A 7987-nucleotide genomic window follows, 5' to 3' on the forward strand; every position below is an offset into this window, starting at 1 on the left:
TTCTTTATAGTACATTATTACAAAAAGGGGTGGCGATATAAATTATAATTTATTTTTATAAATCCGAATTTGAGTTATTTGTATTTTCAATGACGATAGAATTTGAACTAAAATTGTATTTTAATTTTTTTGTCTATATTGAATATTCATAGCAAAAATATAATCATATTTTAACGATGGTATAAAATCCATCCAAGAGAATATGAAAAAGTTCACTTTTCAGTAGATATGTATTATGCGATGCCTCAATTTTATAACAATCTAACAGTTCAAGACAAATATTCATACATAATCAGTCAATTAAAGGTACATGTTAAGTGTTTAATCTCCAATATTACATAGTTTCTCGTATAATAATTATATATAGGTAATAATACGTACATTGTATCGTAATAATGTATTTGTGCAATGTGTGTTTACATTTTACACGTCCCTCCGAGAGTTTATAGGCCAGTTCAGTTCAAAACTGGCGAATAATAATTAGACGCGTGCCTGTACTACAAAATATGATAGTGATAATAATAATAATAATCATTATTATTATTAGATATTATATTGATTAACGCGGCACTAATGTTTTAGTTTAGTGCTACATGGGCATACGGCGCCTATACCTTATATGCAGTGTACGATGTTCGTGGTATTTACTCGGTGTGTGTGATTTTACTGCGGCTTATATATAATTAAGTGTTCGCGTATTGTGCTGTATATTGCCGACGAGGGAATACCAGTGGATTTAAACAATATGAACATCAAGCCACAGCGAACGATTATTGAAAAGCGTGTACATAGTACAACATAATATTATATTTATTAGCTAATGCATTTGCTGATAAAATATAAGCTGTTGTAAACGTCTAAATAAACATATTGTTTCGACCTACTTTGAAAAAGTCCACGCTGCTCGCCCGAAAAAAACTAACCGATCGTCTAATGGCGCGACGTATAATACGTTACCGGCTCCGTGGATACCTACCATGTACATTCGCTCAATTGATTTACCCGATAGATACCACAACTACCATCTATCCGTCGTCCGCAGGCGGAGACGACTGCAGTGTACGATATTATTATTATAATAATTTGATAGTTTGAATTTTTTTTTCGTTTTATAGTTTTGTATAGATAACAATATGTATGCATAAAATATTATAATATCATGGGTGTTATTCCGTCGGAATAAGTTTTGCATTATTCACGGGGTGGTGCGCATTATCGTCGTACGTATCAATAAATAATACTACTACTAATAATAATACATTATACGGCTACCTATATACATAATAATAATAATAATGTCCGACGGCAACTATGATTGTGGTATAATACGAAATGTATGCGATAAAATATGTCAAAAGTCATCGTTTGCACGCACGCGACACTACGCAAATATTATATTATTATTATTATATACGCCCCACGTACGCGTAAATCGAGTCCCCGGTACACATCACGATATTTTCTCGTAAAATATCGTTATTTGTATCGTTATTACTAATTATCATCACCGGTATAACTCTGGCCGACACAAATGAGTAAATGACAAAATGATAAAGTACCGCACGATTCGCACGTGCGGCGGTTAAAACACATTATTATTAACATCGTCCGTCGTCGCAGTCGAACGCACGCGATCGCTAGAAACAAACGGACCGAGGACGGCTAAAGCGCCACGTGCACGGTTTCTTTAGCTTTCCGTTTAACGTTAAATTAAGTTCGTACAATTAAAATAGAACTGAAAAATACGCATAAATGACCTTCGCTCTTCGATTACGAATATGGGTACGTTCTATATATTTATGTTTTTTCATAAAATAATAAAAATATATCAATTTATAATTAAATAGAAATTGATTATAGGAAAAAGATAAATTTATGATTTTAATTTTAACGTCTACGTTACACTATTGGATTCAGAAGTGGTTCTAGGGGAGGTCATTCCTCACTAAGCTCGTAATTCTAAAAAATAAAAACGTTTATTGTTCAAAAAATACATTTACATATATCATCGACTATTATAGACACATCTAAGTGTGTAATTAGGGGTATGCACCTTGTACCTATTAATTATTATCTATACTTCGAAAGTTCGAAGTATAAACTACAATAATAAAAAATATACAATGGTATGATATTATGACTTACTCCTCCCTCCAATCAAGTCCCTGGAGTCGCCCTGTTTAGATTATTATTCCAAGTTAATAATTTGATGAAAAATGTTAGGTAAACGTTTTGAACCTATAACTTGGATATTAAATAATATGGTTTTACAATTATTGTAATTATAGTTTTGTACCTATACCATAATAATAATTACATTATAATCATAATAAATTAAGCTTTTTTTATACATAAACCCAAGGCTTTAGCTACTCGAAATTAGATTGTCAAGCTCCATTCATGATCATATAGAATAACTATGTTAAATATAATCGAAAACTTACATAAAAATAGTATATTATGTATTCAATCAGTCCTATCTTTGAAAAATTAAAATTGATTTTATTTTATTTTATTATTTTTAGTTTATAATATATCAATAATTGCATAATACGTATACGCATCGATGCATTATATAATACGTAATTAATAAATCCACTAATCAAGATTGATGGAGTCCAGATTTAAACAATATCTGGAATTTTATAAAGATATAAATAACGTATATAAAAAAAATTTACATTATTATACATTTACATATTCCATAGAAAATTACAATTTTGCACTTCTCTCAACAATAACACTACCAGATAACTCAGTTCAACGTTTAAATAAACGTTGGTACGTGATCTCTTGAAAAATTAAAATTAACCTAAATCAATAATAACTTTTGTTGGTAGATTTCTATCATTGGGTTGCCTCCGTCTCTGTTATTTCACTGTAAATTACTCGTATACGTATTATTTTTACTGTATATTATTTGGTTTAATATAATTTTATCAAATTCATCATTCACAGTTTTAACGTAGATTATAAATATTCAGTGAACTAAGTGAAGTAATTTTTAACTTTAAACTTTAAACCCAACTTATATTTTTCAATATTAACTTAACCAATCGAAAAAAAACAGTTAACTAACCTAAAAATTAGTAAAAATTATAAGATTTACCAATATTTATTTTCGATTATTATTTAAATATAACTTTACATACATGTATAAAGAAATATAAATTTTTAAATGTATAATACAAATTTAATTAATTACATTTTACAGTAAGTTGGATGGAAATTACGTAATTTCTTACTCGTTACAAATTACAATTATAACTTGTTTCTTAACTTTGATACGAATGACTGATACTTGAAAACCTTTTGCCTGTATAATATATGTATGTACACACACACACACACATATATATATATATATATATATATATATATATATATATGCAGACATGCATATGTATATATTTACAGTAATAGTTATGTGCCAATACATGTACTATTTTGTTCTTTATGTAATTATATTAATTATAATCGTGATCACTGATAGTATTGCTTTTTGAAAAGAACAGAAGCACATGTTGAAATAAAAGAAGATGTAAATGATTTAAACGTTTTCTGTTTTTACCGGACATAGTTTTCGTCACTTGATCACTATTCAAATGCAGTGAATCACAATTATATCAACAAATCGGAGCTCATATTTAACGAAATTAAATTACCCGATACGTATCGGCCGCATGCGTCCAGTATCCATATATCTAAGTGAATTCGAAGGAATATTTCATTTTTATTGAATGGTTAATAACATTTAATTTTACGGGCACCATAACGTTTCCCTTGCATATTATTTCAAATAACTAAATTTTCGTCCTGAATGTTTTTACAGAATATTTAATATTTGTTCACAAAAAGTCCAATAAATTTACATTCTAAATTATTGGATTTTTTTTTTTCATTTGCATTCTAACAAATCCATAACAGATAAATAAAATCGGCTCCCGTACTAAAAATAAAAAAATAAATAGTTTACACTTAAAAACTTTAAACAAATTAAAACCTAAATCTGAAAAACGTCAAAAACTTTAAATTTTTAAATGTATAATGTGTATATACTTATATACTTTATTGTATGTGTAATTCCATTGCCCCTATAACGTATACCTATATTTACGAGAGAGTTTTATACGTTTTGGTTTTAGTTTTTTTTTTCTCTGCTCTGTTTTATCTTTTTTATCTTATTTTTTGTGCAAACTGATTGAATGAATAATATAAAACATCCTCATCAAAAATAGAAACAACAAATAACAAAATAAAATCCGCTCAAAGTATAAAAAAAAAATAACTTGATATACAAATTATAAAGCCAATATATTTTTGTAATTTTCAGAGACTTTAATACCGGCTTTTACCTTGACTTTTATCGCCATAAATACATATATATATATATATAAGTATTCTTGGTTTTCTCAACATTTAATGATTGTTTTTTCTGTCACTCTTTATTAAAGTATACGTTTATTATTTGTGACTTTATTATAGCAGCTGAATTAATTTAAGCAGTACATTTTTATAATATTTTTAAAGTTTTGAATAATTAGAAACAAATAAGTTTCATACTTGATGACACTGAGCGAAAAAACACTATGGTTAATTATTAATTTTTATGAATATTACATCGATAAACATTAAAAAAATGCACGTATAATTATTATAACTAATTGAGGTATTGACAAATTCAATGAATGTAATTTTATATTTATTAAAATGTATGAATTTTTAAATATATAAATAAAATCTTTATGAGCTTTAATCGTTAATTAATAAAAATATATTTGTCAGATATTATTAGAAGAGTGAAGATTATTTAATCATTTTTACCTCACCTATTTATTTATTATTTTTTTGTATTGCAGCTATATAATAATTTAAGTGTTAGGATCCATGAGTATTTTACGAGATCGTATTGATCCATTAATAATATTATAATGTATGCCACTGAAAATGTATTTTTATATATTATATCCACCTAGCAACTGTTTAAATATTTAATATTTTCTATAAAAAAAAAATTAGAGACAAGTCTATTGAGTTGGTGTATGTGGTATGCCCCGTGTACAATATGTATCTAAGAGCTTACTCGTATGTATAATAATAATAATAATAATAATAATGATAATGGTAGCCTGAAAGAGATAACACCGAAGACTTGACTTGAAAAATGATAGTGTGCGCCGTGGAGGGAAGGGATAAATCTACTGCAACGATGGCGCTGTAACTAGTAATTCTTAAAAAAAAAAATAAAATAAGAAGAATGAAACTCAAGATACATAAACCTTGAAGGCTTAAAACAGTAGATGAACTATCATTTTTTTTTATAAATAAAGGGTTTATTTATTAGGTTATTAACCTACTTTGTATTAAACATCTTTTGACTAATAAAGGTTTATATTTTCTTATTTATTTTTTAAAGCACCAACGTCTTTTAATCATTTCTTTTATACTTAATTTGAAGTAATATTACAAAACAATATTTTGAAAAAATAAAATTATATTTTTTCTATTTTTATCATTATTATTTGAATTTTTTTACTTTCTGAATTTTCAATTCCAATCAGCATTTTTTTCTCATTCAAAGAAAGTAGTTTGGGAGCAGTACGGTGATGTCTCTCAAAAAGTTGATGCATTACTCTACTGTAATTATACTTAAAACACTTATAAGATAACTAACTAACTCATCGTTTTAAATACGAATTGTATATATTAAAATTATTTTAAATATGCACCGTATTAGAATATGAAAACTGCAATTATTCATAAAAGTAAGAAACTTAAAAAATTATAAAAACAAAAAAATAGCAAAAAAATATTTCTAGAAATTTTAAAACATTTTTATATAGTATATTATAAATTAAATGTTGTCCATTGGTAAGCATAGCTATATACCTAACTCGAAAATAGATAAATCGATTCGGCTTATAAACTGAATGTACTTTTTCAATAGGATTTCTACATTAATTCGCGACCATATTCGTGTTTAACGTTTAATTGTTTTAATTAATTTTTATTAATAATCAACAATGTTACCTATCGTTATTTTGATAACGAATTATTGCCATTTGTATTCTATTAAATGTATAGACCAGTGACATCCAATCAAATCGTGACACAAAAACGGAGTCTTCTAAACTTAAATATTTAATTTATTTAACATATACTTATAATTATATTGTGTGATTGTATCATATCGAGAGAACTAACTCAATGTAAAAATGAACCATTTTTAGGTAATAAAGTGTGTTTTAAAACATGTGCAGTAATTGAAGTATTAATACGATGTGCGTTTGTAATAAATAACTAAATCAGTGAACTAGTGATATTGGTCAAAATTTTCTGGAAGTATCCATCGGAGAAGCAGCGACATCCTGGTCGGTCATCGTTCTCGCACTCGCGATCGCCGCCGTTGAACTAAATAAATTATAAACAGAATATTATCTTTATTTATCTGTTAGAAAATCCGAAAACCCAACTACGATGCTCGTCTTTTACATAAAGCCAATAAACACAAATTAAATCGATAATGTATGTTTGACATATCACGATTACGATTAGGCGTTATGATATATTATTTCCTATAGGTGTGTTGCATGAGCTCACATGATGATTTTCGGTGTTGGACTTTCTTACTTTTATAATGACCATCATTGTCAATATGTTTTAGTTTGAATCATTTTCTTGCAAGTACATTATTTTTATTATTGTAAAAAATATAAGAACATAACGTATTGTTTTTTTTAAACGGCTTATTAAAATATTTACACAGTTGATACATCGTTGTTATTATTATTTATTATTATTAAAATTGTGCTATAACACGAGACGTTTTACTCGGTGGCAAAGCCATTGTTATTGTTTTTTTCTTTAACCGCGCAATATGACTTTTTTATATTTCTATCCTTCGTATAATACACAATAATTGCCACTCTAAACTTCAGTGTTTTACGAATATTCGTAAAATATTATAGAAGCACCGAATCAATACTAAGTAGGTACGACATTTTCCTACAGTTAACTCCCATTAATATGCATGAACATATATTTAAATAATGTATGCGATACGTCATTAATATTTACGTTCTCTCAGATAGATTTCATTATACTGTCGTTACACCATCCCTTTGTCCATATACTCCATTAGTGTATTATCACTATCTCTTAAGCTCTGGGTCAGACGTTTAAATTATTTAGCTTCTATCCATCACACCGTATAACACCCCTTTATACCTCTCCGTTATAATATGTACGTTTCCCGTTTTTATCGCGTCCACTCATCCGGGTTGGCTTTCACATTTTTCCATGCTTTTTTCGCGAACGGTTGAGTTAATTATTATCAACATCGATCGGGGTTCGGAATCTTATTAACGAAAAAACATTCCGGTTTGTTCCCCTATTCGTTTCAATATTATCTAAAATATAAATACTTTTTACAAAATTATAAAATTAAACCTGGATAATATATAGATTAATGACACGGAATACTAATGAAGACGTCCTAAATTTGAAAATATCTGATGAAATATAGAATACACTTTACATTATATTGATGTATAATACTATATATTAAAAAATATTTGAAAGGAATATTTGAAAAAAGTTTATAATTTTTAAAAATTCCTAACAATGAGAAATATTCTATTAATATCACATGACATCCAAAGTATTGGTTAGTAGGCTTATCGCTTATCACTTCGTTTGTTTATACCGTTTCTAGGAAACTCAAATACTGAGAACGATAGGCACCTAAAATGATTACTGTGGCATTTTTATCTTCCACGAGCATACTTTGAAAGTCAGGAACCACAGATGTCTATCTAACTTCGTGGTTAATTGTGATATACATTTCTCCATATTATATAGAGTAGCATAATCGTATTTAACGTCAAGTCGTTGATGTTTCATATAACGGGATAAACGTTATTAAGACTGACGCATACAACTGTCAACTTTCACCAAAAAATATTAATATGATTGACAACCATCACAT

Source organism: Rhopalosiphum maidis, chromosome 2 (assembly GCF_003676215.2).
Source record: "Rhopalosiphum maidis isolate BTI-1 chromosome 2, ASM367621v3, whole genome shotgun sequence".
NCBI lineage: Eukaryota > Metazoa > Arthropoda > Insecta > Hemiptera > Aphididae > Rhopalosiphum > Rhopalosiphum maidis.